This window comes from Aquarana catesbeiana, linkage group LG05 (assembly GCF_042186555.1).
Source record: "Aquarana catesbeiana isolate 2022-GZ linkage group LG05, ASM4218655v1, whole genome shotgun sequence".
Lineage (NCBI taxonomy): Eukaryota > Metazoa > Chordata > Amphibia > Anura > Ranidae > Aquarana > Aquarana catesbeiana.
Window position 1 is genome coordinate 361,559,693 of NC_133328.1, and position 26,589 is coordinate 361,586,281.

At 44.6% G+C, this 26,589-nt stretch overlaps 1 protein-coding gene across 1 annotated transcript in view; it reads left to right on the forward strand.

Moving 5' to 3' along the window:
- CDH20 (cadherin 20) overlaps positions 1–26,589 on the forward strand; it is a 691,588-nt gene that overhangs the window by 210,343 nt on the left and 454,656 nt on the right. Inside the window, exon 2 of the mRNA XM_073630897.1 lies at positions 17,193–17,248. The gene's annotated coding sequence lies outside the window, so the exon portion shown is untranslated. The remainder of the gene's footprint in view (positions 1–17,192; positions 17,249–26,589) is intronic.

Genomic DNA, 26,589 nt, shown 5'->3' on the forward strand with positions numbered 1-26,589 from the left:
GTGTCAGTGGGGAGTGTCAATTTAAAAAAAAACACTTATGGGGCGTACACACGGTCGGACTTTTCGACCGGACTGGTCCGACGGACGCTGACGGACTGAATCCATCGGACTTCCGACGAACCGTTTCGGTCGGAAATCCAACGTACTTTAGATTTGAAGCCTGCTTCAAATCTTTACGTCGTAACTCCGTAGTTCCTGACGGAAAGCCAGTTCATCTGTATGCTGGTCCGATGGACCAGATACGACACAAGGGCAGGGTACTGCACCTCGCGCTCGCTGCAATAGTAAAAACACATTTTCCTATTGCGGCGAGTGCGGGGCATACCAGGCCCTTAGGTCTGGTATGGATTTTAAGGGGAACCCCCTACGCCAAAAAAACAGCGTGGAGTCCCCCCCAAAATCCATACCAGACCCCGATCCGAGCACGCAGCCCAGCCGGTCAGGAAAGGGGGTGGGGACAAGCGAGAGTCCCCCCTCCTCCTGAACCGTACCAGGCCACATGCCCTCAACATGGGGGGGTGGGTGCTTTGGGGGAGGGTGGTGCCCTGCGGCCCTCCCACCCCAAAGCACCTTGTCCCCATGTTGATGAGGACAAGGGCCTCTTCCCGACAACCCTGGCCGTTGGTTGTCGGGGTCTGCGGGCGGGGGGGCTTATCGGAATCCGGGAGCCCCCTTTAATAAGGGGGCCCCCAAATCCCCGCCCCCCACCCTATGTGAATGAGTATGGGGTACATGGTACCCCTACCCAATCACCTAGGGAAAAAGTGTCAATTAAAAAAACACACTGCACAGGTTTTTAAAGTAATGTATTAGACAGCTCCGGGGGTCTTCTTCCAGCTTCGGGGGTCTTCTTCCAGATTCGGGGGTCTTCTTCCTACTTCGGGGGTCTCTCCGGTTCTTCTCCGCGCTCTCGGGTCTTCTGCCGGGCTCTTCCGCTATCTTCTGCTCTTTTGCCGCTCTTTTGCTAGCAGGGGCCCGGACTTCTGCCTTCTGCCCTTCTTCTCTTGAATGTTCATTTCTCTACCATAAGTCATCTCTAAAGACCTCCACAGCCAACATCTTCACCTCCAAGATCGTCTGAGACCAGTCACCCGGACAGCTGCTACAACAATCGGTTTACATAACCAAAGAATTTCTGCACAAACTGTCAGAAACCATCTCAGGAAAGCTCATATGCATGCTCGTCGTCCTCATCGGTGTCTCGACCTGACTGCAGTTCATCGTCGTAACCGACTTGAGTGGGCAAATGCTCACATTCGATGGCGTCTGGCACTTTGGAGAGGTGTTCTCTTCATGGATGAATCCCGGTTTTCACTGTACATGGCAGATGGCAGACAGCATATATGGCGTTGAAGAAATACAAATGTGTCTGCGCTAGATCAAAATAATACCACATAGGTGACTACAGTAAGTGCTACGTGCCAAAATAATACAGAAAGCAAAATAAATGTGTTTATGCTGACCAATAATTGATCAGAAATAGCTCTTAGTGCTTAATACATGTAACTCCCAAAGTGCAAAGTGCAATATTAAAAAAAATAAAAAATAAAAAACACACAAACTAAGTGCCAAATCAGGAATGAAATAGCAACCATTCCTCATAGAAGTCCTTATAGTTCAAAAAATATATATCCAAAAATATATAAATATAAAGTGCTCAAAGGTGTGTCCATAATCAGTGAAGCTCATCCATCCTGTTCTTCCAAAAAGTGCAACACCATAAAGCATGCCTAAGGCCCCTTTCACACTGGAGCGGTTTTCAGGCGGTATTGCGCTAAAAATACCGCCTGAAAACCGCCCCTAAACAGCCTCTGCTGTTTGTTCAGTGTGAAAGCCCGAGGGCTTTCACACTGAAGCGGTGCGCAGGCAGGGCGGTGAAAAAAGTCCTGCAAACCGCTTTTTTGGAGCGGGGAAGGAGCGGTGTATTCACCACTCCTTCACCGCTCCTGCCCATTGAAATCAATGGGACAGCGCGGCTATACCGTGGCAATACCGCGGCTATAGCCGCGCTGTACGAGGGATTTTAACCCTTTTTTGGCCGCCAGCGGGGGTTAAAACCACACCGCTAGCGGCTGAATACCACAGCAAGAACGACGGTACAGCAGCGCTAAAAATAGCGCTGTTGTACCGCCAACGCCCCCACCGCCCCAGTGTGAAAGGGGCCTTAGTGTTCTCCAGTGGCCCCCAAAAGCATATGCGCTCACCTTAAAGTGTGTGACACAGTAATTAAACTATGTCAAACACGCTTTGGAGCCACTCCTGTGCTCAAATGGAATCAACTGTGCAGGTCTCCAATGTTCTCAAAAAACGTCATAATATCATATGCAAGAGAAAAGAAACTCCATAGCGCAACATTGTAACATAATGAAGGATCTTTATTTTAAACAAAACTCTCCCCTCATAGGGGTACTCACATGCTGTGGGTGCATGAGTGCACCATCCTATACAAGCATTAACATAAACAAGCCGATCGTGAGGTATAGCGTGCGGTGCGGTATGTGCATCAATCTCTCTCTCTCTCTCTGCTGACAGCTCCGTCCTGGAGAGAGAGAGAGATTGATTAACATACCGCACCGCACGCTATACCTCACGATCGGCTTGTCACCCATTGAGCATGTTTGGGGTGCTCTGGATCAGCGTATACGACAGCGTGTTCCAGTTCCTGACAATATCTAGCAACTTTAATGGCACAGCCATTGAAGAGGAATGGACCAACATTCCTCTTCTGTGGACCAACATTCCACAGGCCACAATCAACAACCTGATCAACTCTATGCAAAGGAGATGTACTGCATTACGTGAGGCAAATGGTGGTCACACCAGATACTGACTGGTTCTCGGACCCCCCGACCCCCAATACAGTAAAACTGCACATTTTAGAGTGGACTTTTATTGTGGGCAGTCTAAGACACACCTGTGCAATAATCATACTGTCTAATTAGCATCTTGATATGCCACACCTGTGAGGTGGATAGATTATCTGGGCAAAGGAGAAGTGCTTACTAACATAGATTTAGACAGATTTGTGAACAATATTTGAGAGAAATAGGCCTTTTGTGTACACAGAAAAAGTTGTAGATCTTTGCGTTCAGCTCATGATAAATAGGGGCAAACATAAAAGTGTTGCGTTGATAATTTTGCTCAGTGTATTTATGGATTTATTGTTTTATACTAGTAATGGCAGTGATCAGCAACTTATAGCAGGACTGCGATATTGTGGCGAACTATTGGACACTAACTGACATTTTTGACACTTTGCGGGAACCAGTTACGTATACAGTGATCAATGTTAAAAATATGCACTGTCACTGTACTAATGACATTGACTGGGAAGGGGTTAAACATGTAGGGTGATCAAAGGGTTAACTGTGGGCCTAGCCAGTGTTTTTATGTACACAGTGTGCTGTTTTCACTAAGGGAAGAGATGATTCTAATCTTTGCTTTCCAGAGACACAGAATCGTCCCTCCCCCCTATCAGCTCTCTTGTGCTTTACTAATGATCGCTGGGTGCCAGAGGACATCAAGTCCCCAGCACTGCAGATCAGCTTCTGCTGTGAATTATCACAGCAAAAGTGGCTCAGCAGTGGCATAAGCCTTCTATAGACGGAAGTGCAGAATCACATTTATAAATGTCATCCTGCGCACAGCTGCCACCCTGTAGCAGTAAAAGTGCTATAGGGTGGTCAGCAAGTGGATAAGCTTTTGACACTTTTACAAGCGTCAGGCATTTTTTCTGAAAAAATGCTGCTGGCTTCTAGGAGAGTTAAATAATCATCTTGTGTGCATGAGGCCTTATTGTCAATTCTGCTGAAACAGTGCTTCAACAAGATAACATGTATCATTCTGATGTAATTAGGCTAATCCTATTTCTTTCTTTCTTTCTTTCTTTCTTTCTTTCTTTCTTTCTTTCTTTCTTTCTTGAAAAGGCGCTGTCATTTGCCAGCTCCAAATTACACTGGCAGTTCTCCACCCATAAAAGTAAACAAAGGGATGGGGTCATCTGTGACATCTCCCTTTGTCCACCTTAGCAACGGAGCCAAATGACAGCTCCGCTTCTCTCCGCTCTAAAGTAAACAAAGGGGCGGGTCACCAGGTGTTGTCCCTTTTTTTACTTTAGTGACAGGGAGCATGGGTAGTGTAATTTGGAAACGGCAAGTGACAGAGCATCTGTGTACACACTCCCCCCTCTTTGTAAACACTGCCCCCTCTATGTTACAAACTGTCCCTCTCCTTGCACACACACTGCTCACTACTTAGTCTTATTACGCTCTCTCTAACAGCTCTCTAGCAATCCCTAGATAGCAGCTGTGAAACTCTGTTTAAAATTCAGCTTTCATTTTATATGTCAGATATGCAGGACTACAGAGTGTGTTTACATTCTGCTGTCAGCGGAGAATACCCCCCCCCCAGTCACTGGTTGTTAGGACACCGACAGGTGCCGGCTGCTGACAACCAACACAAAAACGGATGCAAAAATGGACCATTTGTCCACTTACATCCATTTAGATCCACTTCTGTTTTATATACGGAACAAATATAGAAACTTGTTCTGTTTAAAAATACAGACCTGAATGGATGCAGATGTAAATGGATATAAACAGATTATTATTCATTTATATCTGTTTGTTCTATTTTTTTTATCAATATTAATATTTTTTTACATTTTTTAAAGCAGAGGTCCGCCCATCCCTGCAAAAATGAAAAGCCAACAGCTACACATACTGCAGACTTTTAATAATAGGATACTTTTGCAATGTCAGCACCGCAGCTGATGTTTCAATCAGCTGTCGGGTGCATGCTGCCACCATTGCGGGTAGTGGAACCCGGCAGTGAAGCCTTACAGCTTCATTTCGGGAACCCTACTGCGCATGCGCGAGGCTCCGCTCCTCTCTCCTACTGGCCCAGCGGCGGGGGAAGGAGGAGGTGGGAGCTGAGCTGCTGGCCTAATTTGCCGCGGCGTGGACTCCCGGAAGTGGGGACAGGATACCTGTCAAAGACAGGTATGCCCTCCCCCCTCCTCCCGAAAGGTGTCAAATGTGGCAAAGGAGGGGAAGAGCAGACAAATGAGCGGAAGTTCCACTTTTTGATGGAACTCCGCTTTAAATACGTTTTTGTTTTTATGTATAGTGCAAAATGTTGTCTCCCATTCAAGTGTTCAGAACAAGTGTAATCTATCTTTACTTAGAAAGGGGAGTATATAACTTACAACGATTATTATTCACTAAGTATATTATTTATAATTATAATTATATTATTTTTTATACAGTGGGGACGGAAAGTATTCAGACCCCCTTACATTTTTCACTCTTTGTTATATTGCAGCCATTTGCTAAAATCATTTAGGTTCATTTTTTTTCCTCATTAATGTACACACAGCACCCCATATTGACAGAAAAACACAGAATTGTTGACATTTTTGCAGATTTATCAAAAAAGAAAAACTGAAATATCACATGGTCCTAAGTATTCAGACCCTTTGCTGTGACACTCATTTATTTAACTCAGGTGCTGTCCATTCCTTCTGATCATCCTTGAGATGGTTCTACACCTTCATTTGAGTCCAGCTGTGTTTGATTATACTGATTGGACTTGATTAGGAAAGCCACAAACCTGTCTATATAAGAGCTTACAGCTCACAGTGCATGTCAGAGCAAATGAGAATCGTGAGGTCAAAGGAACTGCCTGAAGAGCTCAGAGACAGAATTGTGGCAAGGCACAGATCTGGCCAAGGTTACAAAAAATTTCTGCTGCACTTAAGGTTCCTAAGAGCACAGTGGTCTCCATAATCCTTAAATGGAAGATGTTTGGGACAACCAGAAGCCTTCCTAGAGCTGGCTGTCCGGCCAAACTGAGGTATCGGGGGAGAAGAGCCTTGGTGAGGGAGGTAAAGAAAAACCCAAAGATCACTGTGGCTGAGATCCAGAGATGCAGTCGGGAGATGGGAGAAAGTTGTAGGAAGTCAACCATCAATGCAGCCCTCCACCAGTCGGGGCTTTATGGCAGAGTGGCTCGACGGAAGCCTCTCCTCAGTGCAAGACACATGAAAGCCCGCATGGAGTTTGCCAAAAAACACCTGAAGGACTCCAAGATGGTGAGAAATAAGATTCTTTGGTCTGATGAGACCAAGATAGAACTTTTTGGCCTTAATTCTAAGCGGTATGTGTGGAGACAACCAGGCACTACTCATCACCTGTCCAATACAGTCCCAACAGTGAAGCATGGTGGTGGCAGCATCATGCTGTGGGGGTGTTTTTCAATTGCAGGGACAGGACGACTGGTTGCAATCGAGGAAAAGATGAATGCGGCCAAGTACAGGGATATCCTGGATGAAAACCTTCATCAGAGTGCTCAGGACCTCAGACTGGGCCGAAGGTTTACCTTCCAACTGTATACCTTCTAACTGTATATGTCCCCACTGTATACAGTTTTGTGTGTGTAAATCTTTAGGTGGGTGCCTTTCAGGTATACTTACCTAAATTAGGAACATTTTTTAATTGTAAGCAGAAACTTGAATTTGAAGGCGGCATTCACAGGCTTAAGGTTGTATATTTATAGAAGATCTTTGTCAGCACACTCAGCTGATTCCCTTGACAACATCCTTTCCAAAATGTGCATCTGGGTGGAGCCTGTGCTTATGTCACCTGTCAGCTGGAGCTGGTTCTAGCGGCGGTATTTTCATTTTGATATGTCAAGCACTTTGTATCTGTTCTTATGTAGAGTAGATTTGCTGCTTTTTTAATCAATTAAATACTACAGTATTTCACTATTGGAGATTGTTATCTTTCGTATGATCCCTTAGACTTGTGGCTGGAGAGGAAGTAATTAATGTGGTCCTCCACCAGCTTGCTGTGCATCTTTGCTGTGGATGAAAACTGTACTTCAAGACTTAGATATGCTTGGAACGCTTATAAGATCACCTATAACTTGGGGTCTTGATTGCTGGTAAGAAGCTGTGTGAAAAGAGGTGAAGGGGATCACTAGTGCACACGGATTAATCATTATGAATGAACTTTGACGGACTCACTTATAATACCTGGATGGATTTTTTTCTTCCCTTTGTATTGAAGGTAGAATAGATGGATGATCATTAAAAGATTTCACCATTCACCTTGAGAGTGGGATACAGTATCTCACAAAAATGAGTACACCCCCCCACATTTTTGTAAGAAATGATGCTTTACTATAATGTAAAGTAGTGAGTGTACAGCTTGTATAACAGTGTACATTTGCTGTCCCCTCAAAATAATTCAACACACAGCCATAAATGTCTAAACTACTGACAACATAAGTGAGTACACCCCTAAGTGCAAATGTCCAAATCGGGTCCAAAGTGTCAATATTATACGTGGCAATCATTATTTTCCAGCACTGCCTTAACCTCTTTGGCATGGAGTTCACTAGAGCTTCACAGATTGCCCTGGAGTCCTCTTCCACTCCTCCATGATGGCATCACGGAGCTGGCGGATGTTAGAGACCTTGCGCTCCTCCACCTTCCGTTTGAGGATGCCCCACAGATGCTCAATAGGGTTTAGGTCTGGAGACATGCTTGGCCAGTCCATCACCTTTACCCTCAGCTTCTTTAGCAAGGCAGTGGTCATCTTGGAGGTGTGTTTAGGGTCATTATCATGTTGGAATACTGCCCTGCGGCCCAGTCTCCAAAGGGAAGGGATCATGTTCTGCTTCAGTATGTCATAGTACATGTTGGAATTCATTGTTCCCTTCATGAACTGTAGCTACCCGGTGCTGACAGCACTCATGCAGCCCCAAACCATGACACTCCCACCACAATACTGTAGGCAAGACACACTTGTCTTTGTACTCCTCACCTGGTTGTCGCCACACACGCTTGACACCATTTGAACCAAATATGTTTATCTTGATCTCATCAGACCAGAGGACATGGCTCCAGTAATCCATGTCCTTAGTCTGCTTGTCTTCAGCAAACTGTTTGCTGGCTTTCTTGTGCATCATCTGACGCTAAACACGTGCACTCAACATCTTTGGTCAACCGTGGCGAGGCCTGTTCTGAGTGAAACCTGTTCTGTTAAAACGCTGTATGGACTTGGCCACCATGCTGCAGCTCAGTTTCAGGGTCTTGGCAATCTTCTTATAGCCTAGGCCATCTTTATGTAGAGCAACAATTATTTTTTTCAGATCCTCAGAGAGTTCTTTGCCATGTTGAATTTCCAGTATGAGAGAGTGAGAGTGATAACATCAAATTTAACACACCTGCTCCCCATTCACTCCTGAGACCTTGTAACACTAACGAGTCACATGACATCGGGAGGTAAAATGGCTAATTGGGACCAATTTGGACATTTTCACTTAGGGGTATACTCACTTTTGTTGCCAGTGGTTTAGACATTAATGGCTGTGTGTTGAGTTATTTTGAGGGGACAGCAAATGTACAGTTATGCAAGCTGTACACTCACTACATTGTAGCAAAGTGCTATTTCTTCAGTGTTGTCACATGAAAAGATATATAAAATATTTACAAAAATGTGAGGGGTGTACTCACTTTTGTGAGATACTGTATATGAATTGTTAATTTTATGCAATATTGTTTTGCTTTTTGTTTGACTTAAAACTTTAATGCAAGTATTTTTAAACACAATATTTGGCAAAAAAAAAAGCAAATGAAAATACATGGCAAATACCCCTCTGACATGATGTGGCCATCCTGCGTCAACTGATGTAACATTAACAGGTGAAATGTAAGGAAAGGATAAATTGCTTCTCTTGCTATGGATTATCTCTACAGAAAAGGCATTAATCTATCTATCTATGTATCTATCTATCTATCTATCTATCTATCTATCTATCTATCTATCTATCTATCTATCTATCTATCTATCTATCTATCTATCTATCTATTGATTTAAATAGCAAAACGTGAGGTCTGCCCAAATTCTTTCTAGTACAGTAAAAGGAATTTGACTTGGCTCAAAGCATTTCACAACTATTTCACCGTCTTGACAAGCAAGTTTTTTCATCTAACAAATTACTGTCTGTAGCAGCTACTCCTTAATGTGGGCCTGCACTTTGTGACACAACACTGCTTAGTCTCTAAGTGACTGAGATGATATAAAATTGGCCAGCAAAGCAGATATATTAAGCAATTTGGCCTCCTGGCTGGTGCTCTATTGCTTTCAAATGTTAGTAATGGAGAGGAATGTACTCTTTTCCGAATCACCAGTTAAGCTGACAGACCTTAACTAGTTCAGTCGTAGCACACACAAAGCAGGCTAATGACTTGAAAATTGGGTTATCAATCAATCAATAATTGTGTTTGAAGACTATCAAAACGTACATTGGCTGATGTATGACTTATGGGCCTATTAAAAAAAAGACATTACAAAGAAATTATAATGTCCAGAGTGCAGTAACCCAGAGCATCCAGCCAGTTTTGACTTTCCTGAAGCCATTTTAGGGGCAGTTGACACCTGATAGCCTGCTTTGGGTTTCTGTGCATCATCGTCATTTCTCTTGAAGCAGAGGTCTGTTAGAATTTTAAACAAATTACTTGAAACAGAAGCTGTAGACATAAAGCCATTTTCAGGCCAGTATTTGTGGCTGGCTAATTGGTGCTATCATATTGGTGATTTATCCGGCGCAGCAGTATAGAAGTTTTGGGCCACTGCATCACTTGCAAGAGTTACGAGAGCCATGCTTACTATATGGAGATGTAGAGACTCCATTTTGCATGACAGGCTGTGAGCTAATCTCAATTGGTTGAATGGTATTTGACTTCTGGTTTCCCTTAAGCCACTTTACTGACATACAGGTACATTTAGTTAATAAATCCCTGACATCTAAAAGGATTGGCTGAATAATTCCAGCTACTACTGTTTACCAATCCAATAAGCCTGAAATGTGAATGGACCCATTGTCTACAGAATACTGCACACTGCATCTCTCTCTCTCTCTCTCTCTCTCTCTCTCTCTCTCTCTCTCTCTCTCTCTCTCTCTCTCTTTTTCTCTCTCTCTCTCTCTGTATACAGCGGTGTCTTTTACTCAGTCAGGGATTTTACATATGGACAAGATCCATTTTATTTATTATTGTCTATGTATGTTTTTAACTCATCTGTGATAATACTTTTTGTTAAATCAATTTAGTTTGTTATCTATCAGCACATTAAACGTCTCCTAAAAGGGAAAATTAGGAGAGGATGTGTTCAACCTTAGTAAGATTGAACTAACACATGACAAACTTTTTGTGCTGTAACAAGGACTAAAGAACACACCCACTAAGAATTTGGATACATTTAAAGCCTGTATTGACTTACAAAAGTTTGGGAGAAAACTAGGTATAAAAAAAACACTTTAGTGAGAACAACACCGCCAATGGGCAACCAATGGTACACAAATATACCCACAGTGGACTTAGCAACAAATCCAACTTCGACACATATTGAAGTGTTTAAGAAAATGGTAGAGGAAGACATAAGGAATATTCACATTTAAAAAATGTTTTAAAGATAGGAAAATATGGGAAGGGATTAGAGCCATTTAAAAACAAAAAAATATAGTGATCCACCCTGCAGATAAAGGGGGGGGGGGTGTAGTAATATTGAACAAAGCAGACTATGAACAAGTTATGGAACGCATTCTCAGCGATGAGAGTACCTACCAGAATTGACCTGGGTGGCATGGGAGTTTGATGGCCAAAGAGCTATGGAGTGAATGGATAAGAGCTACTGGTCAGGAACAGCTAACCAATTATGAATGGGCAAAGATGATGATAGACATACTGTATATAACCTACACACCTCAATAACCTCCAAAGATTCCTTTGTAGACCTTTGCCTTTGTCATGGTTATGCAATAGAGTTTTCTCTGTCAGCTTACCTGTCTCCATGTGTTCATCTCTAAAGACCAGCTGCCTCTCACTTGACTGGTTTTATATCCTCTCCTCTAAGCATGGCCCCACCCCAGGCCCTATCAGGGAACCCTATATTAACCTGTGCACTGCAAGCCAGCAGTGCTGATCAACCATTGTGTGTTAGCCTCTGTGTGTACTTGCTGTTTTTCCTACGTCTGATTCCTGTTACGACTTTGGCCTGTTCTCGAATCTCCCTGTCTGCTTGTTACCCTGACCTTTGGCGTGTTATGTTTATCCTTGCCTGCTAGTCGCCCTGACCTTTGGCTTACCCCTTACTTCCCTGTCATTCCAGCCTGCTGCTTCCTTCCTCTTCTCACGTAGTCTACGGTGAGTGTGAGCTGTGAGACCCTGGGGGCCGCGACCTGGAGCCAGACTGCAGCGCAGTCCATCCTCACCACTAGAGGCTCTGGTAAACACCTGCTGGCTCTTAGACTCTGCACCCTGGGGAATCTATGCTCTAGCTCCCACTGGGATCCATGTTAGTTATCCTGTAGACCTGCTTCCTGAACCTTCCAGGGTTCAATCCGCAGCAGTCAGTCCTAGGGTCCACTACCTTAGCGGTGCACTTCCGACTCCTACAGAGTGCATCTGTCACCAGGGCTGGACTGGGACAAAAATTTGGCCCTGGACTTCCTCATGACTGGCCCACTTTAATTTTGATTGTCCCCAACAGCGCCCCCCTTACATCAGAGCGTCCCCTTTACATCAGAGTGTCCCCAACAGCACCCTCCTTACATCAGAGTGTCCCCAACAGCGCCCCCCTTACATCAGAGTGTCCCCAACAGCACCCCCCTCACATCAGAGTGTCCCCAACAGCGTCCTCCTTACATCAGAGCGTCCCCAATAGGGTCCCCCTTACATCAGAGCGTCCCCTTTACATCAGAGTGTCCCCAACAGCACCCTCCTTACATCAGAGTGTCCTCAACAGCATCCCCCTTACATCAGAGTGTTCCCAACAGCGTCCCCCTTACATCAGAGTGTCCCCAACAGCATCCCCCTTACATCAGAGTGTCCCCAACAGCGTCCTCCTTACATCAGAGTGTCCCCAACAGCGTCCCCCTTACATCAGAGTGTCCCCAACAGCATCCCCCTTACATCAGAGTGTCCCCAACAGCGTCCCCCTTACATGAGAGTGTCCCCAACAGCGTCCCCCTTACATCAGAGTGTCCCCAACAGCGTCCCCCTTACATAAGAGTGTCCCCAACAGCGTCCCCCTTACATCAGAGTGTCCTCAACAGCATCCCCCTTACATCAGAGTGTCCCCAACAGCGTCCCCCTTACATCAGAGTGTCCCCAACAGCATCCCCCTTACATCAGAGTGTCCCCAACAGCGTCCTCCTTACATCAGAGTGTCCCCAACAGCGTCCCCCTTACATCAGAGTGTCCCCAACAGCATCCCCCTTACATCAGAGTGTCCCCAACAGCATCCCCCTTACATCAGAGTGTCCCCAACAGCGTCCCCCTTACATCAGAGTGTCCCCAACAGCGTCCCCCTTACATAAGAGTGTCCCCAACAGAGTCCCCCTTACATAAGAGTGTCCCCAACAGAGTCCCCCTTACATCAGAGTGTCCCCAACAGCGCCCCCTTACATCAGAGTGTCCCCAACAGCATCCCCCTTACATCAGAGTGTCCCCAACAGCATCCCCCTTACATAAGAGTGTCCCCAACAGCACCCCCCTTACATCAGAGTGTCCCAATCAGCAGCTCACTTCACATCAGAGTCCCCACCAGCAGCTCCCTTCACATCAGAGTCTCCACCAGCAGCCCACTTCACATCAGAGTCCCCACCAGCAGCCCACTTCACATCAGAGTCCCCACCAGCAGCTCCCTTCACATCAGAGTCCCCACCAGCAGCTCCCTTCACATCAGAGTCCTCACCAGCAGCTCCCTTCACATCAGAGTCCCCACCAGCAGCTCCCTTCACATCACAGTCCCCACCAGCAGCTCCCTTCATATCAGAGTTACCACCAGCAGCTCACTTCACATCAGAGTCCCCACCAGCAGCCCACTTCACATCAGAGTCCCCACCAGCAGCTCCCTTCACATCAGAGTCCCCACCAGCAGCTCCCTTCACATCAGAGTGTCCCCAACAGCGTCCCCCTTACATAAGAGTGTCCCCAACAGAGTCCCCCTTACATAAGAGTGTCCCCAACAGAGTCCCCCTTACATCAGTGTCCCCAACAGCATCCCCAACAGCGTCCCCCTTACATCAGCGTGTCCCCAACAGCACCCCCCTTACATCAGAGTGTCCCAATCAGCAGCTCACTTCACATCAGAGTCCCCACCAGCAGCTCCCTTCACATCAGAGTCTCCACCAGCAGCCCACTTCACATCAGAGTCCCCACCAGCAGCCCACTTCACATCAGAGTCCCCACCAGCAGCTCCCTTCACATCAGAGTCCCCACCAGCAGCTCCCTTCACATCAGAGTCCCCAACAGCAGCTCCCTTCACATCAGAGTCCCCACCAGCAGCTCCCTTCACATCACAGTCCCCACCAGCAGCTCCCTTCATATCAGAGTTACCACCAGCAGCTCACTTCACATCAGAGTCCCCACCAGCAGCCCACTTCACATCAGAGTCCCCACCAGCAGCTCCCTTCACATCAGAGTCCCCACCAGCAGCTCCCTTCACATCAGAGTCCCCACCAGCAGCTCCCTTCACTTCAGAGTCCCCACCAGCAGCCCACTTCACATCAGAGTCCCCACCAGCAGCCCACTTCACATCAGAGTCCCCACCAGCAGCTCCCTTCATATCAGAGTCCCCACCAGCAGCCCACTTCATATCACAGTCCCCAACAGAGAGCCCCCATCAGCAGCCCTTCACATCAGTGTCCTCCCTCTCCTCCCACATGTACTCACCGTTTTGAAGGCAGCTTCTCCTTCCTCTCTCCAGTCATGTGATAACAAGTGATGGGGAGAGAGGAAGGAAAGTCTGCCGTTGGTCTATCTCCCCCTGCAGGCTGGAGGGAGCATAACGCCTAATGGAAGGAAGCTTCTCCTCCTGACAGGAGTGAAATTGCGATCACTCACTGTCAGAGAGGAGCGGCTCCAGGACTGCATCTGACTGGCCCACTGAGACATCAGCCCACCGGGAATCTCCCGGTAGTCCCTATGGCCAGTACAGGCCTGTCTGTCACCTGGTCTCAGGTGACCAGACAGTTTGATCAGCCATGGACCCGGCTGATGTGCTGCTAACCGCAGATGATCCGTTGCAGGGCTTAGTTCGCAGACTTGAGACCCAGGGATCGCATCAGACCCAAGTGATGCGATTCCTTCAGGATTTGGCATCCCATTTTGAACAGGTTCAGGCCTCATTAGGACCCCCGGTTCAACAACCTCAACCACTATCTGCTGCACCTATCGCACCAGTCGCAGCCACACATTCATTACAACTGCCAGCTCCGGACCGTTTCTCTGGGGACTCCAAGGCTTGCAGGGGGTTCCTTAGCCAGTGCACGATTCATTTTGAACTTCAGCCCCAAAACTTCCTGTCCGATAGGGCGAAAGTAGCCTATATTATATCCCTCCTGTCCGGCGAGGCGCTAGCTTGGGCTGCCCCTCTGTGGGAACTGAATGATCCAGTGGTTTCTAGCCTGTCTGATTTCTTGAAACTTTTTCGGAATATCTTCGAGGAACCAGGTCGTGTCTCCTCAGCGGCTAACTCTCTTTTACAACTCCGTCAAAAGTCCACTTCTGTGAGACAGTATGCTCTTCAGTTCCGTATCCTCACAGCTGAATTGAGCTGGAATAACGAGGCTCTAGTTGCAACCTTTTTACATGGCCTCTCTGATAGAGTGAAGGATGAATTAGCAGGAAGATCCCTTCCTACTGATCTGGACGTGTCATCACTTTGTGTAACCAGATCGATATTCGCTTTCAGGAGAGGGCCCTGGAAAAAAGACGCCAGCACTCCCCTTTCCTTAGGCAGCTTGAGCTCCCAGTCCCTTCTCTTTGATCCGAGGAGCACCCCCTGCCCGCTGAGGAACCTATGCAGCTGGGCTGGACCAAGCTGTCTTCTGAAGAACACGCTAGGTGCAAAACTCTGGGCCTGTGCCTCTATTGTGGGGCCAAAAGTCATTTTCGTGACACTTGTTCTCTTCACCTGGAAAAAGGATTGGGGCTAATACATCTGGAAGGTGGAGTATTAGACCCTGAAGTATCACCTTCACCTTCTCGTCTTCTTCTTTCTGTGTTCCTTCATGTCGGCGCTTCCCCTCGTTCGGTCTCGGCACATCTGGATTCCGGAACCGCTGGCAATTTCATGGATTGGGAAACTGCATCTTCCATGAGACTTATCCTTTTGCCCCTTTCAACGCCATTGGTGGTCTTGGCGATTGATGGCACTGTTCTCCCAGGGGGTCCTATCCGCTTCCAGACCCTCCCTGTTAAGATGTCGGTAGGGACACTCCACCAGGGTTGGATATCATTCCTTGTTTTACCTAAAGCTTCATCTCCTATCATATTAGGTATTCCTTGGTTACGGTTCCATTCTCCACACATTGACTGGACTGCTGGACGGATCTTGGCTTGGGGTTCCTCCTGTTCCTCTTCCTGCCTACTCAAGGTTACCCCAAAAGAGAAACTTCCTGTTGCCACCATCCCAGTATCTTCTGCTCTTCCCGCTGCATATAGCGATTTCTGGAATGTCTCCTGCAATAGTCGGGCTTAGGCACTCTCTGGGTCACGTGGCACTCTGGATGAGGATCCCACCTGTTAACTTGAGCCGATCATCCACTCCAGTTTGCATGGTCATTTACCTTTGCCTGTTCCTGGACCCCCTTGGATGCACACCCAGGCTGACTCGTCTACCAGTTCCACAGTTGCTACGCCCTGTGATGCGATTCTGGTGGTCGCTGCACCTGGCAATGCTGTTCAGTCGGCCTCTGCACCAGTTCAGCCTATGCCCAGTGAAGCTATCCAGCTTGACTTCTGTGACACATCACTTTCTAACCAACCTGGTCTCAGGGATCCACTGACTTCTGCCCAGTCTGATGATCCTGTGTTGGATGTCCAGCTCATCTTTAAGGGTCTGGGGGAACCCGCTCAAACTCCTGATGGTCTTCTTATGTCTTTACCCATTCCTAAGAAGCCTTTAGCCCTCAATAAGTCCTCTCGTCCTCTCCCTACCTTGGTTTCGGTCTCTGAGGATAATCTCAAGTACGAGGTTAGTCAAGTTCTCGATTCCCGGCGCCGTAGAGGCATTCTTCAGTACCTCGTACATTGGGAAGGGTTTGGTCCTGAGGAGAGATCTTGGATCACTGCATCTGAGATCTTTGCGCCTAGTCTGTTGAGGAGGTTTCATCTGGAGTTTCCCTTTAAGCCAGGGCCCGGGGAGGCCTCATAAGAGGGGAGTACTGTCATGGTTATGCAATAGAGTTTTCTCTGTCAGCTTACCTGTCTCCATGTGTTCTTCTCTAAAGACCAGCTGCCTCTCACCTTACTGGTTTTATAACCTCTCCTCTAAGCATGGCCCCACCCCAGGCCCTATCAGGGAACCCTATATTAACCTGTGCACTGCAAGCCAGCAGTGCTGATCAACCATTGTGTGTTAGCCTCCATGTGTACTTGCTGTGTTTCCTACGTCTGATTCCAGTTACCGACTTTGGCCTGTTCTCGACTCCCCCTGTCTGCCTGTTACCCTGACCTTTGGCGTGTTATGTTTATCCTTGTCTGCTAGTCGCCCTGACCTTTGGCTTACCCCTTACTTCCCTGTCGTTCCAGCCTGCTGCCTCCTTCCTCTTCTCCTGTAGTCTACGGTGAGCGTGAGCTGTGAGACCCTGGGGTCCGCGACCTGGAGCCAGACTGCAGCACAGTCCATCCTCACCACTAGAGGCTCTGGTGAACACCCGCTGGCTCTTAAACTCCGCGCCCTGGGGAATCTATGCTCTAGCTCCCACTGGGATCCATGTTAGTTATCCTGTAGACCTGCTTCCTGAACCTTCCAGGGTTCAATCCGCAGCAGTCAGTCCTAGGGTCCACTACCTTAGTGGTGCACTTCCGACTCCTACAGAGTGCATCTGTCACTTGGTCCCAGGTGACCTGACACCCTTATATACTGTATACTGAGCATTTGTTAAGGATATTTTATGACCTGAAAATAGGTGGTGAATGGACATTTTTTTTGAACTGTGGTGAATTATGAAGTCATTTATTTGCCATGTAGACCTTTTGTCCAGAGTTAATTCATGCCTTTTCCCACATACCAACCAAACAAATATGATAACATTTTGGAGGGGCTTAGATATCTTAACAGTTTGGCACAAAAGTAACAGTTACTTTTATTTACAATTTTCTCCCTATTTACACGCAGGTCAAGCCGTCAAGCAAAAGTGTGAAACACAAAGGTTGGGACCACTTCAGATACAGGTACTGTGCAAGAATTAATACCTAAAATTCACAACAGAAGCCCTAAATACTTATTGTTAAACATGTCCATTTCAAGGACTCTCTGCAGCTGTTGTATTTGTTATCATACCAGCTGACGCCAACAAAAATTAATGAACAAACAATGCTGAAATCAAAATAACCATAGTACTTTGATTATAAACATACAGTGCCTTAAAAAATATTCATACCCCTTGATATTTTCCACGTTTTTGGTTGTAACATGATGAAATGTGGAAAATTTCAAGGGGTATGAATATTTTTTCAAGGCACTGTATGATTGATGTGGATATCAGGCAATAATTAAGCCATCCAATGCAAAAAAGAACAAGTGATGCCACCACTACTTGCTTCCTTTCAGTAAGCTTTCCCCCCTCCACATGCTTATTTCTTTGTTTTTTCAGAATAACTATGTAATGTAAAGGTTTATTAGACATAAAATATCCAGTGCTTCCGAGAATGGGAAGCCTGCAGTATCACTCAAATAAGTGACTTTATACTGATTGTTCTCCATTAAATGTAACAAGAAATAGTCCTTTTATGGCACCTGTGCCACATATTAACCAAATCCAAATGAAGGCAGCCATGGGTTTCAACAGTTTAACAGCAAATTAGGGTGGTCAAATCTTTCATTTGCTCTCAATCTCAATGATGGATTTGTCCAGTCTAAATGAAAAACACTTGTTACAATCTGGTTACACGTTGCTTTAGATTCATCAAAAAATAGTGTATGTTGCGCAAGGGCATGTGTGATCAGATATGAATTGAATGACTCTCACCCCCCTTCTCCTACTCCCCTTCCCTTGGAAGTACAGGGAATGGTTCCATATTTCTCCAGATTGTGGGAATATGCACACAGACTACAACTAGGGATGAGCCCGCGGTTTGAGTCGAACTTAAGTTTGACTCAAACATCTGGTGTTCATTTGTTCTAAATCGAACCAAACATACGGGCGTTCGTGGGACATTCAACCACCACGGAACGCCCCATAATTCACTGCGAGATCGCAGTGCATTGCTGTATGATGATTGGCCAAAGCATTTACCTGACCTGCATGCTTTGGCCAATCATAGTGCACTCTGCTGAGACAGCCATAAATGGCCAAAGGCAGGGTGCCTTTGGCCAATCATGGCTCAGTCCACGCCCCAAACTATATAAGGCTGCTTACATAGCGGTCGTGTGTAGAGTTGTTGGCATGGACAGAGTGATAGCTTGAGTTAGATTAAGCAGGCAGGTTATTCAGTTAGTGGCAGTGTATTTGATATATACAGTATATATACAGTCAGTCTAGTATATACTATATATATATATATATATATATATATATATATATATATATATATATACACAGTATCTCACAAAAGTGAGTACATACCTCACATTTTTGTAAATATTTTATTATATCTTTTCATGTGACAACACTGAAGAAATGACACTTTGCTACAATGTAAAGTAGTGAGTGTACATCTTGTATAACATTGTAAATTTGCTGTCCCTTAAAAATAACTCAACACACAGCCATTAATGTCTAAACCGCTGACAACAAAAGTGAGTACACCCCTAAGTGAAAATGTCCAAATTGGGCCCAATATGTCAATATTTTGTGTGGTCACCATTATTTTCCAGCACTGCCTTAATCCTCTTGGGCATGAAGTTCACCAGAGCTTCACAGGTTGCCACTGGAGTCCTCTTCCACTCCTCCATGACTACATCATGGAGCTTGGTATGTTAGAGACCTTGCGCTCCTCCACCTTCCATTTGAGGATGTCCCACAGATACTCAATAGGGTTTAGTTCTAGAGACATGCTTGGTCAGTCCATCACCTTTACCCTCAGCTTCTTTAGCAAGTCAGTGGTCATCTTGGAGGTGTGTTTGGGGACATTATAATGTTGGAATACTGCCCTGCGGCCCAGTCTCCGAAGGAAGAGAATCATGCTCTGCTTCAGTATGTCACAGTACATGTTGGCATTCATGGTTCCCCCAATAAACTGTAGCTCCTCAGTGCCAGCAGTACTCATTCAGCCCCAGACCATGACACTCCCACCACCATGCTTGACTGTAGGCAGGACACACTTGCCTTTGTACTCCTCAACCTCTGCAGCAATGCTGGCAGCACTCATAGGTCTATTTCCCAAAGACAACCTCTGGATATGGCACTGAGCATATGTACTCAACTTCTTTGGTGGACCATGGCGAGGCCTGTTCTGAGTGGAACCTGACCTGTTAAACCGCTGTATGGTCTTGGCCACTATGCTGCAGCTCAGTTTCAGGGTCTTAGCAATCTTATTATAGCTTAGGCCATCTTTATGTAAAGCAACAATTCTTTTTTTCAGATCTTCAGAGAGTTCTTTGCCATGAGGTGGCATGTTGAACTTCCAATGACCAGTATGAGAGAGTGAGAGTGATAACACCAAATTTAACACACCTGCTCCCCATTCACACCTGAGACCTTTCAATAACGAGTCACATGACACCGAGGGAAAATGGGTAATTGGGCCCAATTTTGCCATTTTCACTTAGGGGTGTACTCACTTTTGTTGCCAGCAGTTTAGACATTAATTGCTGTGTGTTAAGTTATTTTGAGGGGACAGCAAATTTACACTGTTATACAAGCTGTACACTCACTACTTTACATTGTAGCATAGTGTCATTTCTTCAGTGTTGTCACATGAAAAGATATAATAAAATATTTACAAAAATGTGAGGGGTGTACTCACTTTTGTGAGATACTGTATATATATACTAGACTGTATATATATATATATATATATATATATATATATATATATATATATATATATATAAATACAGTGTATTAGAAACAGTATACCACCAAATGCATTGTAGATATAGGCTACACTGGATGTAGAGTATATATATATGCAGTATCTCACAAAAGTGAGTACACCCCTCACATTTTTGTAAATATTTTATTATATCTTTTCATGTGAAAACACTGAAGAAATTACACTTTGCTACAATGTAAAGTAGTGAGTGTACAGCTTGTATAAGAATGTAAATTTGCTGTCCCCTCAAAAAAAACTCAACACACAGCCATTAATGTCTAAACTGCTGGCAACAAAAGTGAGTACACCCCTAAGTGAAAATGGCCAAATTGGGCCCAAAGTGTCAATATTTTGTGTGACCACCATTATTTTCCAGCACTGCCTTAACCCTCTTGGGCATGGAGTTCACCAGAGCTTCACAGGTTGCCACTGGAGTCCTCTTTCACTCCTCCGTGACGACATCATGGAGCTGGTGGATGTTAGAGACCTTGTGCTCCTCCACCTTCCGTTTGAGGATGCCCCACAGATGCTTAATAGGGTTTAGGTCTGGAGACATGCTTGGCCAGGTCATCACCTTTACTCTCAGCTTCTTTAGCAAGGCAGTGGTCATCTTGGAGGTGTGTTTGGGGTCATTATCATGTTGGAATACTGCCCTGCGGCTCAGTCTCCGAAGGGAGGGGATCATGCTCTGCTTCAGTATGTCACAGTACATGTTAGCATTCATGGTTCCCTCAATGAACTGTAGCTCCCCAGTGGCGGTAGCACTCATGCAGCCCCAGACCATGGCACTCCCATCATCATGCTTGACTGTAGGCAGGACACACTTGTCTTTGTACTCCTCACCTGGTTGCCGCCACAAATGCTTGATACCATCTGAACCAAATACGTTTATCTTAGTCTCATGAGACCACAGGGCATGGTTCCAGTAATCTATGTCTTTAGTCTGCTTGTCTTCAGCAAACTGTTTGTGGGCTTTTTTGTGCATCATCTTTAGAATAGGCTTCCTTCTGGGACGACAGCCATGCAGACTAATTTGATGCAGTGTGTGGTGTATGGTCTGAGCACTGACAGGTTGACTCCCCCACCTCTTCAACCTCTGCATCAATGCTGGCAGCACTCATACATCTATTTTCCAAAGACAACCTCTGGATATGATGCTGAGCACGTGCACTCAACTTCTTTGGTCGATCATGGTGAGGCCATTTCTGAGTGGAACCTGTTCTGGTAAACCTCTGTATGTTCTTGGCCACCGTGCTGTAGCTCAGTTTCAGAGTCTTGGTAATCTTTTTATAGCCTAGGCCATCATTATGTAGAGCAACAATTCTTTTTTTCAGATCCTCAGAGAGTTCTTTGCCATGAGGTGCCATGTTAAACTTCACACCTGAGACCTTGTAACACTACCGAGTCACATGACACCAGGGAGGGAAAATGGCTAATTGGGCCCCAATTTGGACATTTTCACTTAGGGGTGTACTCACTTTTGTTGCCAGCGGTTTAGACATTAATGGCTGTGTGTTGAGTTATTTTGAGGGGACAGCAAATTTACACTGTTATACAAGCTGTAAACTCGCTACTTTACATTGTAGCAAAGTGTCATTTCTTCAGTGTTGTCACATGAAAAGATATAATAAAATATTTACCAAAATGTGAGGGGTGTACTGACTTTTGTGAGATACTGTATAGACTCTGCATTCAGTGTAGCCTATATATACAGTGCATTCGGTGGTGTATAGTTTCTAATACACTTCAGGCAGTGTACACAGTACATAATACAGTGTTTAACAGAGGCATACAATTACAATTTTTGAATTCAATAGTTAAACAGGGCTCGTTCCTGCGCCTAAAAAGAGTAACTGTCAGGGGTTACAGTGTTCTGGTGCCACCAAAACCAAAGGCCTAATTTTTCTGCCCCTGTTTAACAGGGTCATGTAATTACAATTTTTGATATAATATTTCACAGCAGGGCCCATTCCTGCGCCCAACAAGAGTAACTGTGAGGGGTTACAGTGTTCTGGCACCACCAACACCTAAGGCCCAATTTTTCTGCAGAGTATATAGGGCAAGCCGTGTAGTATATATACTGCTGTTCAGAGTATATAGTGCCTGGGGGCCCCCACGCCATTTTTTTTAAATTTTGGTGCGGGTTCCCCTAATATCCATATCAGACCTGAAGGGCCTGGTATGGATTTTGGGGGGGACATGCACGCCATTTTTTTTTTTTTTTTTTGGTATTTTTGGCGTGGGGTTCCCCTTAATATTCATACCAGACCCAAAGGGCTAGTAATGGACTGGGGGGATCCACGCCGTTTTTTTTCAATGATTATTATCTATATTGCCGGGATCCAACAGTACATTACAGCTGCAAGCAGTTTTTAATGAAATTCTTTCCTAGAAATGTCATTTTGCTGTGGTACTGTTACAAACATGGGAAAGATGCGCTTCTTTACAGGCAGACTAAGGAGATCCATAGTTTTCAATTTAAGTTGAAAACTCAATGTAAAAAAAGGTTTCCAAATTCCATTTACATGGTTACCCCATTCTTACCATCATGTGCAACCAAAAAATTTTTAAAAATTATAAAGAAATAAACTTCCTTCAAATATTCAAATATTAAAGACTATATCCATTATTCATCCACTTGGCCTGAAATTATTGTATCTTCTCAGTGAATATGTGTGTGCATCTCTTTAATCATGCACAACCATCACCAATGTGCCAATGCTCTCAACTTCTAGTCTGATGCAATAATCATCAGGTCAAATGCAATTTCCCTTTAAGCCAGGTCTGCTATACCAGGAATGCTGTTCACCTTCACTCCTATGGGAATGCTTCAATCCATCTCCATCCTCTGGGATCTCCCAATGCCTGTGACAGGCACTAAAACAATATGGTAACGTTAACCTATTTGTACATGTGAAGGCAATGACAGAAATGCTTGTTTCTCAGGGACAGGCTTCTTGAAACAGATCTCCCAGGACCAATTTTTCCCTTACATTGGGGGCTCCTGGAGGATGAATTTATTTGTTTTTAGTATAAATTATACTGTGCGGCACTGTTGAGTATATTATGATTTATTGGTCACATGTGTGAACACATAGAGTGTTTGCAGATGTATTTGGCACATAGCCAGATTCATACTTTTTCATTGTGTATGGGGTGTGGCATTTTGTTTCTTAGTTTGTTTCTTTTGGTTTGGTATTTGTGTACTCACACCATAGTGATTCCACCTTTAGCAACATGTTACCCCCATATTTATGTTGCTAAGCCTCCCCCCATCCAACAACAGCATGCAGGGGTTTTCTTTCCCCTCTCCCACTATCGTTGTCACTTCTAAAATCGATGCATATCTGCACCACCCCATCATTTATTTACACAGATCTGTGAATTAGTAAACTACAAGTCCCCTCTGGCACTACAGCAGATGGACATGTAGTTCTTAATGGAATACAAGTGCTGTAGGCAGCAATCTCTTACTCCATTGACACTCCCTCCAGCTCTCCAACTGAAAGCCTGTACAGAAGTAGATGGAAAAGTTTGCAGGAGCTTGGCATTTCACCGGTAATCCACTGACAGCGGGTGAAATGCTTTGCAGGCTCCTGTCAAAAAAAATGTATAAATGCATTTTTTTCCTTGCAAAAATATGTGCATTATTTTCTTTTTCATAAAGGTGATTTTAGCCTTTCAGCCCCCTCTTTCAATCTACAGCTCTGGCCAAAAGTTTTGAGAATGACCCAAATATAAATTTTCACAAAGTCTGCTGCTTTAGTGTTTTTAGATCTTTTTGTCAGATGTTACTATGGTATAATGAAGTATAATTACAAGCATGTCATGAGGCTTTTTTTGACAATTACATTAAGTTTATGCAAAGAGTCAATATTTGCAGTGTGGACCCTTCTTTTTCAAGACCTCTGCAATTCGCCGTGGCATGCTGTCAATCAACTTCTGGGCCACAACCTGACTGTTGTCAGAATTTGTGGGGGGGTTTTTTCGCCCGCATCTTGATTGACCACAAGTTCTCAATGGGATTAAGGTCTGGAGAGTTTCCTGGCCATGGACCCAAAATGTTGATGTTTTGTTCCCCAAGCCACTTAGTTATCACTACTGCCTTATGGCAAGGTGCTCCATCATGCTGGAAAAGTCATTGTTTGTAAGTGAGCCCACTCACTTGGCTGAGAAGCAACCCCACACACGAATGGTCTGAGGATGCTTTACTGTTGGCATGACACAGGACTGATGGTAGCGCTCACCTTTTCTTCTCTGGACAAGGTTTTTTCCAGATCCCCCAAACAATCGGAAAGAGGATTCATCAGAGAAAATGACTTTACCCCAGTCCTCATCAATCCAATCCCTGTACCTTTGGCAGATTATCAGTGGCTTCTTAGCTGCCATTCTTGACACTAGGCCATCCTCCAAAATTCTTTGCTTCACTGTGTGTGCAGATGCACTCACACCTGCCTGCTACCATTCCTGAGCAAGCTCTGCACTGGTAGTGCCCCGATCCTGCAGCTTAATCAACTGTAGGAGACAGTCCTAACACTTGCTGGACTTTCCCTGAAGCCTTCTTCATAACAATTGAACCTCTCTTCTTGAAGTTCTTGATGATCCAATAAATGGTTGATTTAGATGTAATCTTAGTAGCAGCAATATCCTTGACTGTGAATCCCTTTTTGTGCAAAGCAATGATGACTGCACGTGATTCCTTGCAAGAATGCGTTGAACAGAACTAATATTTACTACAGATAGAAGTTCAAACAATCCTTTAAATATGGATTATATCCAAGTCATAATGAAACTAGAATGTTCAGTTTTTCTTATTACTTATACGACTGTATCAGTGTATCTCAATGCTTCCGAGGAGAAGAAATATTCATTTTCAATGACAACTAATAAATCCTTGCTTATTGATTATCCATGATTTACACACATTGGTAGTTAAAGAATGAATCCAACTGATCTATTATGTCCATTAGATAATAAAGCAAGACATCAGCAGTTAAAGACATTATCAGGGGTGCTAGATCTTGTGGCTTGTTAATGTATGCAATCTGCAGTCTCATTTTACAGTTAGGGTAAATGATGGGTTCACAAGGTAAAAGGATAATTTCTTCCAAGAATGTCCTGCTGCCCACATATCTAATGTCTGAACATTGGTGAATGCATAATTTCTGACCTCACTTAAGCACAAACAGCTAGTGTTCACTGCTTGATTGATCTATAACCCACATTGACTTTTTAAATGTACTGCAAATTAAAAAGTACTTTAACTGCACAGTTTGTTCCAAGTTTGTCCAAGTTAAAGCACATGTTGCAACCCAGCAATAGGTGGCTTCGTAAAAAGCTGGCACAAAGAAAACTGGCTCAATGCATACCCATAAAAGAATATAATGTAGTCTTCAAGTGCTAACATTAGTAATGCAGTCCAATTGTAATTATTGTTATTTTTTTTTTTTTTTTTTATGACGATCATCCTGAATGTTCTTTAACTGCTTACAGACCGGAAGATTTGGCTGCTTAATGACCAGACCATTTTTTGCGATACAGCACTGCGTCACTTTAACTGACAATTGCACGGTCGTGCAATGTTGTACCCAAACAAAATTGATGTCCTTTTTTTCCCACAAATAGATCTTTCTTTTGGTGGTATTTGATCACCTCTGTGGTTTTTAATTTTTGCGCTATCAACAAGAAAATAGCGACAATTTTGAAAAAAAAACAATATTTTTAACTTTTTACAATAATAAATATCCCCAAAAATGTTTTTAAAAAACACATTTTTTCATCAGTTTAGGCCGATATATTCTTCTACATATTTTTGGTAAAAAAAAAATCACATTAAGCGTACATTGATTGGTTTGTTATAGAGTCTACAAACTATGGGAAAGATTTATGGCATTTTTATGGCATTTTTATTATTATTTTTATTTTATACTAGCACTGGCGGTGATCTGCAATTTTTAGCGGTACTTCGACATTGCTGTGGATAGATCAGACACTATTGACTAGGGATGGGCGAACAGTTCGGTCCGAGCAGAAGTTCAGGCCGAACTTTCGTTGTTCTGTCGTTCGCCAAACAAACGGGTCGTTCGACCATTTGTTCGGCCCCCTGAACCGACTCCAATGCATTGCGGTGCTGAACAGTGCATTGCAAGCCCTGATTGGCTGAAGCAGTGAAAGATTCAGCCAATCAGGGCACAGAGCCCTGTCAGATGCATGATTGGACACTGTTATCATGACTTTATCCAATAATTTTTTTTTTTCCAATCATGGCTCTTTCCCGCCCCACAGTGTAAAAGTATTCTTTCAATGGCAATTGAATTGGTGATTTCGGCATGGAGAGAGATAGAACAGGGCTCTGTTCAGTGCTGTTAGCTAGTTAGTATGCTATACTGTGCTATTTCGCTTCAATTGTCAGTGTAGAATATTAGTTTAGTGCCCCGTGCACACGATCGGAAATTCCGCCAGCAAAAGTCCGATGAGAGCTTTTGGTCGGAAATTCCGACCGTGTGTATGCTCCAGCGGAATTCCCACCAGCAAAA